The sequence below is a fragment of the Centrocercus urophasianus genome, unplaced genomic scaffold (genome assembly GCF_019232065.1).
Source record: "Centrocercus urophasianus isolate 14NV4802_14NV808 unplaced genomic scaffold, USGS_Curo_1.0 seq_16, whole genome shotgun sequence".
NCBI lineage: Eukaryota > Metazoa > Chordata > Aves > Galliformes > Phasianidae > Centrocercus > Centrocercus urophasianus.
In genome coordinates, this window is record NW_024884711.1 from 38270924 (window position 1) to 38288825 (window position 17902).

Below are 17902 nucleotides of genomic sequence, written 5' to 3' on the forward strand. Positions count from 1 at the left end.
AACATTAAGTCATTTGAATTGTAGCTCGTGCACTATTGCAGTGCACAAGTCAGTTTGATATTGGTAAAGCAGTATTTTTTTGTAAAGATGTCATGTGGAGAATGACTGACTGAAATGCAGCTATTCACTGGTAGGCTGTAAATTTGGGGATTTTTAGTATTACTTCGTTTTACTTTTTGCTTGAACAAGCAGTTGTGTGTGATGGATTTTGACAGAATCAGGGAGGAAATTCTGAAAGGCAAAAATTATTTACATTTCACAGCTGGCTGAGTACTGATTTGTCTCTCAATGCTGAATGTGGCACTGTGAATTCTGTCTCCAGCTCTTCTGTCCTAGCTGGGAATCAGAACAGCAGCGTGGCTTTCCAGCCCCACGGATGCTGACAGGGAGCTCTTGGCAGAGTTTTCCATGGGAAATCCATAGGGAATTTGTGCCACCTCTTCAGGCTGTTGGTAGGAATAAAGGCAGTGTCATGCACTACTCTGCGCGTTCCTCCATGCTCTGTAAGGTGGGTGTCAGGAGTGTGATTTTTGAAAACAACCTGGCTGTAACTGTCTTAATAAAACTGTCTTAATAAAAAAGTGAAGTCATATCTTTACTGCCACTTTAAAGATATGGTATACCAGTATTTTCACGTAAAGAGAATAGATAAATTAAGTTGGAAACCTCAATGTTCAGTTTAGTGAAGTTATATTAAAGTGAGTGAATGGCACTGTTGGATTGCCGAGACCGCTATGAAATAGTCATCCCTGTTGCCATTGATTTTGTGGTGATGTGGTCATCTTGGCCTGTAAGATACTATTCTACTGTTATATTTACTTAAGTATATATAATTTAAGTATATATTAGGCGTATATATATATAGGACCTCGTGGTTCTGTAGAAAGTCACTTAAAGGAGTCTACTGAGTAGACTGTAACTGCATGAATTTAATCAACAAAGAAAGATTTTTAGATAGTTATTTTTTTTAATGGAGTGTCTTCTTTTGATCACATTGTAAAAAGTTTGTTGATGTTTCAAATTGAAAATCAGTCCCCTAGAAGCAAAACTGTGAGCCCCCTAAAACCACACTGGGACTTCTCACTTTTGCCCATCCAGTAATACACTACCACACACCTGGCACTGTTACTTGTAGAGCAGAATCCAATCAGTGAAATATAGTGAAGGAGTATTGATACAGTGAGAATGACTTGTACATGGCCTCTAAAAACTCGTAATAGCAATTTAATTGTTTTATCTATTTTTAAATACATAAGTACATCTACCTAAGAAAGAAAAACAATTGATGTTCCTCCTGTGTATCTATTACTGCATGCTACCAGTTGCCTTTACTGATAGCAGTCTGAAATGGTGTTGCACATGATTTAAATGAAAACAAATACCTAAATGTAGCCCTTGGAGTCAGTTCAGACTGAGCCCTTCCTGTGTGGTAAGAATATCATTTTGTGATCCAGACTTACGTGATGTGTGATTACAGCCAGAAAACAGACAGCAGCTTGGCCACAGGTTTTCCAAAGTAGTCAGCAGTCTGAGTTTTTTGGGGCCTGAGTGCCTGTGCAATCTCAAGTTGTTTGAGTGGGACCTGCTTTTCCAGAACTGGCATTTGTTTGTCTTCAGTGATGCAGAGGTACCCAAAATTCACAGACTGGTTGAGGTTGGAAGAGACCTTTGGAGCTCACCAGGTACAACCCTCAATTCAGAGCACTTCTCAATGCAGAGAAACTAGGAGCTCATTTTGAATCTGAAATTGCCTTAAAGATGACACTTTGGCTCCAAAGCAGCACAGGGATCTTGAAAATTTTCAACCCCTGTTCTTCTGTGAAGAGGTGGAACAATAAAGGCAGGTCACTGAGTAAGAATGTACCTCCCTACAGGGCAAGGCATGTGTCCCCGTCTCATGTGGACTGAACTGACGTGTGCTAAAGGCTGCTTTCAAATGACTGCTGTAAACAGCACTTAATGCTGGGGCTAGGGAGGCCCTCCATATGGCATTTCCTTGTATTTCCCTGTGCTTTGCTGGCTGCTGGGATGTTGCAGCACTGCAGCTCCCAGGTGATGCTCTGACCTTTTAATGGCACAGAGCACTGTTCAGTGTTATCTTTCTCATTTGTTTCATTCTGTCAAACTCCCACAGGGGGAAAATGGAAGAAACAAAGCTTTTGAGGCTTGAATCTTATGCACTTGGTTTCTCCTTCTGAAAAGTAAATATTTGTGTAATAATCTACGGAACTCATAAAGCAGCTGTGAAATTATCTCAATGTAAGATCTTGTGAACGGATCCAGGATGTAAGAAAACAGCAGGCAAGATCTTGTCTATTCTTCTTGAATAGTGCAAAACATCTGTCAACGAGAATACTGCCAACAAGTCAAGTTTGAAAGGCAGCTGCAGGGTATATGGCTGTACCTGCTGTGTTGGTGAGCACAAAAGGCTTTTATGGGACGCAATGACCTGAAGAGTGCTGGGCAGCTGCTCCTCTCCCTCCTGTGAGCAGCACATTTCTGATGCCAGCCCTGTGCTCCTGTGTGCACCCAAATTCATATCTTCTTACTCTGCTGTCTCACCTTTTCCCAGCCTTGACCCTGCCCTTAAAATGTTCCCACATCTCTCCTACCTGCAACTACCTTTTCTGGGCTACTTACTACATATCAGCTGGGAACATTTATGTATATCCCTGTTGTATTTATATTTTGAAGAGTGTCTCTGGTTTTTACACACTAATTCAATATGTCAACCTGGCATCATTTAGTGAGGCTCCCTTTGGACCACATTTATCATATTACCTACTCTAGTTTTGTTTTCCTTTCCCCTTTCTCTGCCATCCCTGATTCACTGTGTACTCCAGCTTTCCATTCTTTGTAAAAATGTATCCCAGGGCACATTTTTTCTTTCTTTCTTTTGGGTCATTTGTTAGTAAGAAATATGCATTTGTTGAATCTGTGGAAAGTAGACCCCAAGTTTGAGCAAGTGCGCTCATCTAATTTCTTTCAACCTCCTGAGAACAAGATGTCTTTCCTGTAGATGCTGTATGTTCTCTTACTTCAATACCTCTATCATTGTGAACTTTACTCATCCCCAGTTTGTTTTCAGCCAAGCCGTCCTGCTTTGTTTCATGCATCTGCACCTCTTACCCTCTCAGCTGGCCTCCAGATAGCTTTTCAGTTACAGCTGACATTGTTTTTTGACTGTTCTAACTTCTCAGACATAATCTCCTCTAATTTGGATGGACCTTTCACTGTTACATTTCTTACTGCTTAGCAATAAAAGGGGAAAAATAACACTGTACACGTATATACTGTTAATGACTGCACGTCCTTATTATGGCAATCATTACTTTGCCCTTATAAAAGAGTATATACTTCCACTGTATTACTAGGCACTGTAATAGACTCCATATTGCATTATTGTTCTTTATAGCCAGTGAATAGTACGTCACGCCTCTTTACAAATAGATGCATTCTGCATGGTTTAAGTGCTTGACTGGTAGAATTGCCCATACCGTGCTCAGCCCATATCCTGTTTGTACAGAAGTAAAGCTCAGTGATGCATTCGCCAGTATTTAGAAAGTCACTGGAGAATAATATTTAACCACTCTGACTGGCTTCATTTCTACAGCTGGAACTCCTTGATATTGAAAAAATAATATTTTTCTTCATTCAGCTTACAACTAATTTATGAAACTCTCATTTGTGGTTCTTGCACTGACCCAAGGAATCTGCTACTAGCTACTGCAGCCAGGGGAAGAGAGTTACAGACTGGTGCCTGCTCTGATCTTCTACATCAACTTCCAAATGCTCTACAGATCTAAACCCCAAGATTTGCCATTTCAGATTCTTCTGAATTATACTGGGAATGATTCTCCCACTGTCTATTTGGTAGATTTTTTAAGCATTTTTGGCTACTATTCAGTGGAAATGTTTGAGTAATGCAGAAACTGGGATGATCAATATCTGAAGCTTTTGCACAGCTTTACCAACTGCACTATCACACCTGAAGAAATTACATGTTGTTCTATGTGGGCACTACATATATGCCTCACAGAGACAGCAAAATTCAACACAAATAACGCTGAACATAAACAGCCACAGTGTTTAACTTAGCCAAATCTACCACAGTCAATTGGAATGTTGAAGATAAATTTTTGGCAACTTGCTGATTGGATATAATGCTGAATCTGTTGCTTCAGGCTAACAAAAAAGATAAAGGAAAAAAAAGGAAATAAAAGTATTAACAATACAGAATCCATTATAAATGTCAAAGAAGTGGATTTTCTCGAGAAATACTGTAGTATAGTATTCGTGGCTTTCTTCTCTCCAACATGTCAAAACAGCATATAAAAGTTGTGCTTTGCTTGAGTAATCTCTCATTCTTTAAAATGTTAAATGATGCTAATAATGTGTGGAAATAAAACACTATAGGTTATGTCTACATCTGATCCTGAGAGCACATAAATAATGTAAAATCTTTGCTGTAAGCAACTACACCATATGAGCATCTCCGGGTGTTAGTTTGGACTGGCTGTAGCTGGGCCCCGGGCTGAACCCTGGATCTGAAGCACATGAGGACTGTGCTTGGAGCTGCCTCTGGTTTTACCCAAAGGAAGCTCTTTACGATCTCTGAGAGCTCCTTCTGATGTGAATAAAATCATGGGAAGAGGGAACAGAACGCCTTTCTGATCTGCACTAGGACATTAACATATGTATGATCCTAGATGAAGTCAAAAAATTCACTGGACTTTCTTGTAAAATAAATCATCGTAGGCTATTCTTGATACATAGTTGACAATATTTTCTCTCAATAGACAGTGTCTTGCTATCTAATATCTTGACCAGAAACTCATACCTTCGCAAATTTAAATTACTCTTTTTAGAAGATGTGAAATGTACACATTTTGTTTCATCTTATCCCACTCCTCAGAGTAAGTTCTAAATGTCGGTTCAGTGTTTATACAGCAAGACTGCTTCCTGAAGAGTTTCCCTAGGAACTGCTGTGAAAAATGTTAGTGTGACCTCTGCAAAGTTTGTGGAGTCCATAGAGTTCCATTGGCAGTAATCTTTGCACTTTGCATCTTCCAAGCCCTGGAGAATGCAAGTTTGCACACGTTCGATCTTTGTTAACACGTTACTAGGTCTTCAGAACAAAAGGTACATACTAACTCATGCTGGTCCATACTGCTAACTGGGACTGCAAAGGATAATTGCACATGTTCTTCACAGCCAGCAGCATTTTGTGTTATTTACTGCTGTAGGTGTATTAATACAAACGTAACTTTGATGACCTGTTCTATTTAATGCTCACTAATAAGCTGTTATGGGATCTCAAGCCCCCTGTGCAAATGCAAATTCTTCAAAATGAAAAAGTGAAATGAAAATGAAAATGCTTCCCAGTTGTGCCAGAGGAATATCCTAAGGTGTGCAATATCCATCTTTTTCTAAGGCATCTCCTTGTGTGGCTCTTCTGCCTTCCTTTAGCCACCTCTTCCCCAGTCCAACACACACTTTCCCCTTCAGCTCTCATGCCATTGCAGACATATTCATCCATTGTTGCAAACATCACTTTGGGGTACACCAACCCCAACACAGGCTGTCCTACACAGGTCAGCCATGGTCCAGGCACACAGATGGACGTGTGCTGGCTCTAGCAGAGGAGAACACTGTGGGAGCTTGGATACTGAGGGAGCTCCTTCAGCTGGTACACAACATACCACAAGAAATAGCTATTGAGGAACAGCCTATAATTACTGCAGTGCTCATGCCCAGTGGGAGTTATATTTTCCAGCCAGCAATTCTTTTGCAAGGGGGGAACTTGGGGCAGAAGGAGGGAGAACACAGCCTTTATGCTTGCACCAGCAATGGTAAACTCTCCTCTCTTCTCAGAACAGTTGGGGACTGAGCTGCTGAAAGATTTGGTAGCTGACCACAATCTTCTTTTGGTTTTCCTATAGCTTTCACAGTGGTTGTACCTCAGGACACGACAAGTGCTGATCCGGTATTTGTTCAGGTGAACAGCCTCTCCCTCCCCATGGGTTCTTTCCTTTCCTTCTTATCTCATTTGAGAAAGGAGACCAGGAAAATGCAGGAAAACAAAAGGTGACTGAAATTAACACTCAGATTTATTGGGAAAAATAAGTATACTTCCAGACTCTACTTAACATATTATTTATTTCTCTTGTTAAAGTGTTTTGCTCAGTTCCATGGAGATGACAGAAAATGACCGAAACATGAGCTTGTTTGAAATGCTGTTGGAGCACATGTGCTTCTCAGGGTACAGAAAGTTCCCAATGCTCACTGCTTCAGAGGGAAAAGGCAGTCCTCCTTTTCTGTCATGTTGCAGTCCTGACTCACTGGAAGTTTCTTGGAAAGCAGGAGTGCATTTCCAGCTCTGTTTGTTCATACCAGCATTCGTTATGCAACTTCTGGCAATGCATTTTATAATACATTCCTTTACTATTTTTCTCTTTGTGCTGTATTTTGTATTATCATCAGCTGTTTCACTTTTTCCTCATCCTTCAAAATCCGGACATGCTGTTCTTAGTTTTTTTTTCAGAAGGGAAAACTAATTTACTTATTTATGTTCTCCTTATGGAAGTATGACTTTTATTACAATTTTTCTGACAAACTGAAGTGATGTCTCTTTACATCTTCATTGTTACACCTTAAAATCATTATTTGCATTTAAACATATTTTTCTGTTTAATTCCTTATGTTTCAAATCTAACACTAGATCCTACTTTTATCTCATTTTAAGACCTGCACCTTCAGTCAAACCAAATTACAATGATTGAGTACAGTTTTAAACCCAAATGTTAGTTAAATTTTAACTTACTTTTTTTTTCTCTTTGTTTTCTCCTTTCATTTAGTTGAGCACATGCCCTGCAGTTTGTGTGTGGCATCTGCTATACCTGTCTTGTGCCATACCTGAGCAGACGTGGCAGCTCCACATAGAGAACAGAGTTATTCTAAAGGGGAATATCTTATGGAGGAGACAGATTTTTATTTTCTTTTCACCTCTGCTTGAAGCCTGATACATGAAGGTCTAGAGCCAACCCCCTGGGCAGCCAATGTGGGGTGTCATTACCCTACACACTTACTTAAGTGTTTAGATTCTTTCCGGTGGTGAAATGAATGTGTTGCTGTCAATCTGAAATATGCTATTGATTGGCTGTTTGTTTTTAATAGTCCTGAACATCTGGTGGTTGGTCACTTTGGTGAAGGACTGAGATAGCAGTGCCTCAGCTCTGGGTTTGAGGCAGATTTGCTGAATCAAATGTCCATGGCAAACTCTTTGGGTGAAGTGTCAGGCCAGTTTACAATCAATTGCTACAGAGAGTAGAAACAGCTGCTTCCCATCCTCTCCCTTTCATTTGCTGTTCGAGACAATTTTGGCTAAAATGGAAGAAATTGTAGGATGCCCATTAACATACATTACTTTATTTAGCACATGCATTTTACTCCTTTTTCATTTGTTTCTAAACTAGTCTCCATCTGCTGAGCTAAGAACAAACAAGGGAGTATGAAATCTGGCAAGACAGGCAAATGGCTGAAGGGACAAGAGAAGGAATTTGCTTCAATGAGATTTTCAGCTTGTCACTGACATCAGACAAACCCTACAAGGCTCTCAATGCACCACTTGGAATAAAAATACTTTGAATCTGTACTTTTTAATTTAAAATATGTATTTTTTAATTCTTCTGTGTACATAAAACAGTGACAGTGTTGGACTCAGTTACCTACATACAGGTATGTAGTAACATCTGGAATACCCCAGATCTGTTTGGCTCCAGAAGTGCATGGGTAATCCCACAGGTCTTGTCAGCCCCATACAGATGTGTCTGGGGTGTTCTGGACCATCTCATATCCCATAACAAAGTGACAGTTTGTCAGCTGAACTGAGTGTTGAGATTCACCATCAGTATCTAGGCATAGAGAATGAACACCTGGTGAGAACTCAGTGTGAATGTAATGCTCAGATACCACTGTAATAGGTAATTTTTAATCTATATTTTATTTTTTTAATTTTTAAGATGAGGTTTATGCATAACATTGATGTGACTTAACAACTTATTGGACCATATGTCACTTCGATCCTGGATTTCCCCTTACCCTGTCTACCCTGTGTGTCCAGCCAGCTACTGATGCTAGAATCAGATGTTAGATGTTTGCCTGATGTTAGGAGATTCAGTGTGATGCTAATGCTGCTCAGGAGCAGTTCACAATCTCTGAGTCAAACACCTGGATACATTCAAGGCCAAGGTGGATGCCAAGCTGGGCAGCCCTGGCTGGTGGGTGGTGACACTGCTCACAGCAAGGGGGTTGGAGCTTAATGATTTTCAAGGTCCCTTCCAACCAAAGCTGTTTGATGGCTGTCAAACCCACCAGTGTGTTTAGCTGAAGGTGTCCTGTGGGCCATAAAACCTGATGCCTCCATGTGCTCCTCTTGATACAATTGCCCAAATGTCCTCCTCTCCTGTTCTGAATGAGCATTAGGAGGGATATGACTGTGTCCTAGGAAAAGCTTCTCTCAGCCACAAGCATCCAAGATTTAAGCATTGTTTTTTTTTCTGGGTTTGTATGTTCTGCCAAGCTAGAGCAAGTTTTTCAAAGATGTTCCAATACCTTCATCATGAACCAAATCTTCTTCTTCTTCTTGATGGGAAGGGAAATATGCTTATTCTTCCACATTTATCTTATACATGGAAAAGCAGAGGAAAAAAAACAAAAAGATATTACCAATTACTCAGTACCTTCACCTGGAAAAAAAATCTCTCGTGTCTGCCAAAATACTGCACTTGAATCTATATTTTAAACTGAACGTGATCCCTTTCCAAAGAATATGTCAATACTGCCCTATGACGTTTGGAAATGTTAGCATTCTTTCCAGAGAAATCTAGATCTACAAATGATTTCTTGTAATAACGAACAGAAATAGCTACATTCCTTTTGAAGTTAACATGGAGCCCCTCAAACTGTGGTGAATTCCCCCACCAAAGTGTGTGACTAACAAATGTCCACATTTTCAGCTGAAGTCCAACACATGCCTATGTTGTGCTAGCTATTTTCTAGACCACACATTTTTATCATTCATCAAAGTTTAGTGTCTAGGTTTATTTTAGCCCTTCACATAAATAAGATGAAAGCTCTAGATCATCAGTTCTTTCTGCTTTTATTTACTGGAAAATATTTCATACCACTTTCAGAGATTAAGATTTGGTAACACTTTATTTTAGCTGTCTTATTATTTTAATTTATGAAGTGTTCTCAGTAATAGCAAAGATCTTAACAGATACCTTTGGTACAAAGTGGGTGAGCACTAGTGGGGAGTCACAGAATCATAGAATATTCTGAGTTGTAAGGGATGGAAACAGATCATGGAGTCCAACTTCTGGCTCCACACAGCACCAGCAAAAATTAGAATGTATGTCCAAGAATGTTGTCCAGACACTTCTTGAACGCTGTCATGTTGGTGCTATGACCACTGCCCTGGGCAGCCTGTGCCACTGCCCAAAACTGAGTTAATCCCAGATCTAAAGCAGTACAGGTGGAAACAGAACATAGTTAGACATATGTAATAATGCAAGATAAGCAAGGAATGAATACTGAAACTGGGAGCCAGGTGTTACTGGAGTAGAGCAACTTTAGAGCTGTTAATAGAGATTGCACCTGGGAGTTGCTCACTGTCAGTGCCCCAAACCTGAGCATGAGAAAAGGGTAAAACATCATAAAAATGTGCCCAACTTAGAACCGACTATAGTCATTTCCATTACTTTCTTTTTTTTTTTTAAATTCTGCATGGACTTTGGAGGCTCAGAATCTGAAGATGTTTATCATTTTGATAGTCAGATCAGTAAAAGAAAAACTGTGTTGTAACAAAATTTACCAAATCTGATATTGGAGGAAATCTGATGTCAAAGTGTGAATAAAATATTGATAGGATGCTGATTCTTAAGCTATCTTGAGAAATATAGGTCATGTGTCAGTGTTGGATGACTCGCAATTTGCTTTACTCTCCATGGCCTTCACGTAGGCAGCTGTGTCTGAGTCTGTCCAGTAAGCATGCAGCAAGAAGACTGAATGCAGCAGTTTGATGTTTAGAACTGTTGTACACTTTTTTATGGATGCTGTAGGAATTAGAAGTTCAGTTTGCAAGGAGTTTCAACAATGTGAAATGTCTTCTCTGTGAGTTGAGTGCTTTACAGTCTCCTGTTGTGCTGAGTTAACATCCCATAAACAGGAACAGCTCAACAGGCAGGACGGGGAAAAAAGGGAAGGAAAATGCTCTTATCTAAAGGAGAAAGACAAGGGGAGGAAACCTACCCAGAGATTGAAAACTCCAGGAGTTCTGAATCTCTGAACTAAAAGGAGAAAAAAAAAACTGGCTAAAAATATCACAGGAATCCTTGCCTAAGCAAGCTAAGGTCTATTACATAACTGTGAATCCTGGCAATAAGTAGTGCTTGAGCACAGTGTATTCCTACAGCACTGCAATCTGTCTGAGTTTAAAGTGTGTCCTGTTACCATTTATGTCCAGGTGTGGTATTATTATCCCTGATACCAGAAACCTTGCATGGATGAACATCAGTTCACAGGAACAGAAGGAGTTTCTCCAGAAGCCATTCCTGTGCAGTGGATCACTCTACTTTAAAATAAATTCCATCCTTGGTGTATTTTTCAAAATGTTATGATCCAGAAGAGACTGATATAACGTCTTTTCTGGGATGGTGAATGTTGTGGTTTGCTGGGTGCTGACTGGAGTCACCTGGGATGTCCCCGGCATAGCGGGAAAAAAAAAAAAAAAAAGGCTGACCTTACTGGCTGTCTTGCTTGGAGATCAGAGACATTTTTTCCAATGCTGTTGCTGGCTTCTGGAAGATGTTATTCAGTGCAGGAGAGTGAAGGCTACCTGTGGAAGCCCCAGAAACCTTTCTATACCCTCCCTACTTTCAGAGAGATCAGAACACATCTGTTTTGCCAGCAGTGTTCTCCTGAGGTTTCTACAGGTTATCCCTGTGCCATTCATTTTATCTAAAGTTGATTTTAGTCTTTATCCTCAAATATTCAGTGAAGAGTGCTATACAATAAGTCACATGAGCAGATACAGCAGTTTCTTGCATAAAATTTTATGAGTTTTCAAAGATGAAAAAAGGATAAGCAGCACAATCAGCACTTTGCAGTCTTCCCTGAGACCTCATCCTCTCCAGGGAAATGACTGATCAATTCAAACATAACTCAGTAAAGTGTAGGATAACAAGTTCACTGTGGATTAAAATTTAATCCTTTTAATAGAAACTTTAAGTTACAAGGAAATTTTGGCTTTCATTGGATAGCTTTTCCTATTAGCCATGTTAGTCAAGTCTGGTCCAAGGTGGTCAGAAGAGGCATCGCTTCTCATGCATACAAACAACAAAACCAGAGCAACAATGAAAAAGGAAGCTCCCTGGCCTTATCTAGGCGAGTGCCCCCTCTCTTAGAGCTGTAATGCACACCTGAAGATCTGCCCAGTAGTGTGGGACCCACAACAGATGCTGATTGTTATTGACATAATAAAAAATTTAGCCAGACACGAACCAACCAGCTGACAGCTGCACGAGCAGTTTGCTGGTAGCTTCGGAAAGGTCATGGAGCTACATGAGGTTTAGTAACCACCCCTTCCCTTGATAAGGCACATGGCCAAGGGAAGTTATAGAGCACACTTTGCAATTGTCATAGATAGGGCAGTAGGATCTCAGAGTCAAAAGGGATGATTAAAGGCTTGGGGAGACAGCATAGCTAGGTCGTATTTATGCATTAGAGAAGCTGACAACTGCAGGGGACTGATTATGGAACTGTTGGTCACAGCTTCTTTTAGCAAAACTGATTTTGCTGGGGAAGAGATTTAAAAAGTGCTGCAGCTCCTAAGTACTGCTGTCTGGTTTTGATGGACAACTAAATTGCTCTGCCTTAAATAAATATTAAGTATGACAAGGAAAGAGATTTAGATCCACCATCAGCTAAATCAGAGCATAGAAATTGATGGAAGGCTTTGAGATAAAATTATTCCTCCCTTGCACACAGGTGCTCAAGACTTTTTTCTGTTGCCTCTGTGTATTTTTCTGTTATGTAGTACATGTTTGCCTTCTGCTGACTGAAGTGTGGGCTTCCATACCCTTGTCCTGACCCAGTTCCACAAAAAAGAATTTTCTCCACCTGATGATGGACTCAGACTCCAATAAACGCTATTTGCAGACACTCTCACCAGGAGAACTGGAGTCCAAAATACATTAGAAGGCACACTTTCAGAAGAACTTGTAAATTATCTGCTTGGGACTTGTACAAACAATAGGTATACAATTGTACAATCAATAGGTGTACAACCAACAGGTATACAGAAGTTAGGTTTAGTAAGATTACTGTGGTGGAAAGATAATCAAAATAAATAGAAATACTCACCAGTGTTGTAGGCTCATAGTAAACTCCAAAAGGAGCAATCTCCAGAAAGACATCCTTACTCAGTGGCAGTCAGCACTTAAATGGGATCTAGGAGAGATCTGACTTTCAGATTATTAGCATAGTAAGCAAGTTTTCTGCTTCTCTGCATGACTTGAGTAACAAATACTTAGGTGTACAAAAGTTTTTGCAAAAAAGTTAAAATATAACCCAATAAGGCATTTGTCCAACAGAAGCTGTAATGCCACAAGTGCTCAGTGAGAGTATACCACTAGAACTTTTGTAAACAAACTCATTAAGGGCAGCATTATTGAAGAAGTTGAATCTGCTGGCTGGGTCTTGCCAGTCATCTTGACAGAGGAGAGAGGCAAGAAGAACTTGTCTTTGAGAGAGAATGAAAGCAGCAGTGACTGCTGCTACTTTGTTTGTACGTGCTGTCAGTGAACATCTTAGCAGTAAAAAGTACATAATGGAAGAAAATATGTTTTTAACATCTATTTTATCATTTTCTACTATTTTTATGCGGGAAATCCCTTGAATGCTACAGCAACTAACATTAATGAATTAAAATAAATACAAATAAGTTCCAGTTTGTTCTTATCCAATGTGTATTTTTATTTTCTGATGAGAAAATGGTCTAATTTTATCTGAGAGCTGTAGACATGGTCACTTCATGCAGCTGACAGAGTTTATTAGACAGTATGAAGAATCGCTGCGCTACTGCATGACTATGATGAGCTTCCCCAGCACTGAAGCATGTTCTAGACTGCCAGCTCTCAAACCTTTCATTTTGTGGGCTTAACTGTATCAATTTTCCCTTTTGCACTCCTCCCTTCACCACTTCTCCCTATCCCATACTCTTCTGCTTGGCCTATACCTTCAATGACTGTTCATTCCATTAATGCTGTTCATCCTGGTACTTAAAGCCAACTTGTCCCCTTCAAATTACTTCTGAAATCCCTCTCAGGGCTGAAGTTGTTCTCCAGCAGGGCTGATGCTCCAAAGTCAACAAGTTCTCAGCAGGCTTTTATCCTGCAGTGCCCATCCCAGACCTTGGCTATTTGTGTTTGGGAGACAGCGTGCACTTCACCACCATGCATATCAATGTCATAGGTCCCCATGACTAGAGAGGAAGAAACCTCAAATATGGTGCAAACTGTCCTAGGAGAAAAGAAAAGCTGCAAGGACAAGATGCAATGGTATAGCAATTTATGTTATTTATAAATTGCATGGTTGTTATTTCAGTGGGGACACGCCACCACTAGCTTGATCCAATAAGTATTAGCAAACATTCTTTGCACTCTCTGTAGTGTGGAAGTGTTAGCAAACTTTGACTCCATTTCTCATAATGCTTGTAATTTCCGTGTAATCTGTTTTCTGTTATTTAATAAGTTCCTGCAAACTCATGAGCTCAATTCTTTTTCAGCTTTCAAACAGATGTTATCTTCCTTAAAAATGATCACATCCCAAATGCAGTAATTTTAAGTGCACATTCACTGTGCAGTCCAACACTTCTTGGGTTTGAAATCACATTTTATTACAAGCCAGAACAGCCGTATCTTGAAACAAAATGTGGATGTTCTTTGGAACAGGGACTGAATACCAGATAGCGTTGGTCTAGGATGGACTGTGAGGATGAAAAATCATTTTCCTCTTCTTTCTTTCCTCTATATCATTTGTGTAAATTCACATTTAATTTTTCCATACAACAAAGCACTTCTTCCATAGGACAGGTCACAAGCCAGTCTATCTTCCAATCTCAAGATTCATGATTATGTGTTGTAAGAGTTGGGTTCAAATGTGCTGTCAGAGGAGAATTCCTTTGTTCCCATCTCTCTCTATGGACATGCCTTCCTTATCACTGAGTGCTGCCCAAGTCTGGACAGGTCGAGGCCTTCAGAGCGTGAATTCCCAATATTCAAAACCTCAGGATCTTTTTGGATCTTTTCAGAACTTTATAATCAAGTGCGTAATTCCTTAGTGCTTTTAAGACATTCTTCTCTGGGTATGACCAAAACACAAATGGGACTTACTGCTTGGTTCTGGCCATGCAGTTTTTGGAAAGCAGAGAATTTTGTTCCAAACATTTCCTTGGTTGGATCTAGGAAACTTATGCTGCCTCATAGGAGATGTGGCATCTGAACTGGTCTATAAACGTGTTCCCTCTCAGCGAGAGGATTGATCATTCTATAGACCGGTCTGAGGGGCTTATATACAACATTTGAATTGAAATAGAGCATAGGGCTTGTGAATATCTATAACTGCCTCCTGCAAATGCTGCATCTCCATGGCAGGGGCTACGCTGCCTGGAGCAAGCACCTCCAGTACTGGCAGTGAGCCACATTGCAAAATGCTTTGGTTGAGCTGTGTACACAAAGGGAAGACAATTTGCCTTCTCTTTCTCCCTCCCTTTTTTTTTTCATGCTCTTTCACTTTGTCATTCATGATGGATAAATCTGGCAGACAGGGAAGAAACTGATTTTTTGTTATTATCAGCCTGAAAGAACATAAACTTTTGCAATTCTCTAATGTTGTGCAGCTGCTTGTCTGACTGTTAAGGAGCAAAAAGATATTTTAAAGCTCAGACTTTTGCAAACAATGTACCTCTGATTGCTTTTCAGACAGCTCAGAAGCAGCCTGGTTGCAGATATGGGCTGATTCTGCCATTCAGGACATTTGCAGCTGAGAAGCAACAATCAGTGCAAAATGGAAGCTGGTGTTTGGTGAGAATCCAAGCCCAAGCAGGGAATTCAGGAGCACCAGGAGGTTTACCTCCATATTCTGGGTTGCTAGAAAGTAGGCAGAACTACAGAGTAACATCCTTCGGTCTGCTCTTTGCATACATTACAGGTTTTGTTACTCTCATATTTCTTGTCTGGTACTCCAGCTCTCTGTCCAAAGGCTGGGGCCATACAGATAGCCCTCAGCTGATAACCACCCCAGTGATCTGCAGAGGTGCCACATTTCTCACCTGCAAGGACCCTTCCTCCCAGATAACACCGCTATGGCCTGCTTTCTCAGTCATACTTCTGACCCCAGCACCAATTGGAGTGACACTGAAGTGTTACAGGAAACACTAAAGTGAGTGCTGTTGCAAGTAGGGAGAATGACATTCATTTTCAGAGGATATGATTTCCTTAAGTGGATTTACCGTCTGATGTTGTCTGTTAGATTTTAAAATTACCATTTGCAAATTCTTCAAATGATACTTTTGAAGCATAAATACTAGTGCTAAGTTTATTACCATTATGAAAGGATTAAACAAGATCTTCATTTTCCATGAGTTTGGCTGGCCTGATTGTTCTTTAGGCCCTCTCCCCTGCACAACACTCTAGAAGGAAATTCTGACATTAAAAATTAAAAAAAATCCTGTAATATTGTATTTAATTTGAATGAGAAGTGAGAGAATGGGGACTACTGCACACCATGCCCCATGCTTGCAGTGTCAGAAGAATCATGTCACTTTTCAGCAAAGTAGAATTACTTGGCTTCAAAGTGCCAGCTGTAATTAGACTTTTCTTTTTAAAAGAAATTCCCACTGTGTAGGCAGGATCAGCTGCTTTCTTTGTGAACTCTGAGATTGCAGAGCTGCTTCCCCTTGCTCTGATTTCCTTTGAAAAGATCTGTTTCTTTGGACCGAATTCATCCACTTCCATTGTAAATGTAGTACAAGACATAATTACTTTACAAGAGCTGGAAACTCAGAAAGGCTTTATTTTGAAGGCTTCTGCCTAAGGATCATTGTCATCTGTAAAAAGTTATGACTGCATTGCTATGATCTGTTAGTGAGCAAATAGGAACATTGTTATGCACTTTAAAAAATAACTGTGTGAACCTAATCCTGCATTATGGTAGTGCTCATGAGTTCCAAATTAAAGCAGTAAATGCAGCTTAATCTTTTCCTTTTCACTTTCAAAAGCCACAAAGATATTTAAACAGTTTCTATCTGTCAGCTTTCCGTGGCAGAGGATAATCTCATGCAGTTGAGGTGAAAGGCATTTTTTGTTTGTTGATTTGAATTAGCAAGAAGAGAAGGAATGATAGAAATGGCAGTGGGGGTCTTGGAACCAAGAGAAAAAAAGAGGAAAAGCCATAGGGTGGTCTGAGGGAGTAGAGGCATAGGGGAGAACATAGGCACAGCAATGAGAAGAATACTGAGGAAGGAACATGAGCAGTGGAACACAAAGAATGAAAGCCTTTAAATGAGTTTTCTGAACAGATAGAAAAGCACTCCAATATTTGGAAAAAGGGACAGAAAAGGAAATGCAAATCAAAGCATGAAGGCTGTAAATCAGGAGGGTGGTGGGAACATCCCATAGAAAGCAAAGAGTTCTGTTGGAGGAAGGGACCTGAGCAGAAGGCCTGCAGAGGTGAGAGCCCAGGAATCAGAGCAAGAGGAAGAACGATGGGAGCTGAGGAAAAGCTGAGGGGTGGCTACATGGACTCAGCAAGAATCAATGTCAGACCTTTCACATTTCTTCCTGCAACTTTGTAAATGAGAGAGAAGCAGAAGATACCCTGTCTGTACCTGGAACAAGGCTTTAACACTACTTTATAGAGTGCTCTCACAAGCAAGCTTTGAAAATAAGTTTCTGAATACAACAATAGGCTGAGGTGTAAAACAGGCTGGAAACTGCTTGTCTGCTCTGATAATCAAGGGGGATATTTCACAGCTTGTGCTTATTATCTGCAGAAGGATGGAAAGGGAGAATGTTAATTAAATGGTTGGAGATATGAAGGTGGGAGGAGTGAGTTGGAGGTTTTACAGCATGATCAGAAAAAAAGACAAACTGGCATCACAAAAAAAAAAAAAAAAAAGCTTAAAAAATTAGGACACACTTTAGTAAGAATAAATCCTGGTGCTCACTTTTCAGGTAGGTATATTGAGCTACTGTTCAAGAGAGGCCAGAACTAGAGATTTAGGCACTGGGTCAGTTTTCTTCTCTCCTTGATGTTCTCCAGCAGTTTTTTAAGCACAATGTATTTACCATCCATTGACTTGACTCAAGGTCACAGTCTTCTTCCAGTACTACAGCTAGCAGGTCTGAAGGCCAGTTTCAGCTATTATTCTTGCAAAATTCAGTTCCCCTGGAAAACATAGTAACGAATCATTAGCAATCCCATAAGAAACAAGGTCAGAATTGCAAATTATCACAAACCCTATCCTTCAGGAAGCGATTTTAATAGTTTTGTGGGTTTTCTTCTTTTGTAAATCAATTTGATAGCTTGATTTAATTACGCAATTTTTCTTTTTTCCAGTTACCATTTTCAAGTCTTTTTTTCTATGTTAAAGGTCAATTACAGCAACGATTAGAAGGTACCTCACTCTCCTAGTAGAGATCAGCATTGCCCTTCTAATACCTACTTTTTTGGCTAACCTGGATTGGAAAAATATTCTTGCCTAGTACCAGTTTCATTTATAATGATGGGCTTCACACTTCAAGGACAAGATCTCTCTTTAGACACTTCTGTCCACTGCAAG

The 17902-nt window shown here is 40.1% G+C and overlaps 1 long non-coding RNA gene across 3 annotated transcripts; it reads right to left on the bottom strand.

Annotated features, from left to right (window-relative positions):
* Window positions 1–6121: 6121 nt before the first annotated feature.
* Window positions 6122–12573, bottom strand: LOC122159399. 3 transcript variants are annotated; one of them, XR_006168506.1, is made up of 3 exons: window positions 12424–12573; window positions 8614–8683; window positions 6122–7383 (listed from the first exon to the last, which is right to left on the bottom strand). It is a non-coding gene; the product is annotated as an uncharacterized LOC122159399 (long non-coding RNA). The 3 variants fall into 3 exon arrangements; XR_006168508.1 differs by having other exon boundaries at window positions 8374–8683; XR_006168507.1 differs by lacking the exon at window positions 6122–7383 and adding an exon at window positions 7390–7913.
* Window positions 12574–17902: the final 5329 nt, after the last annotated feature.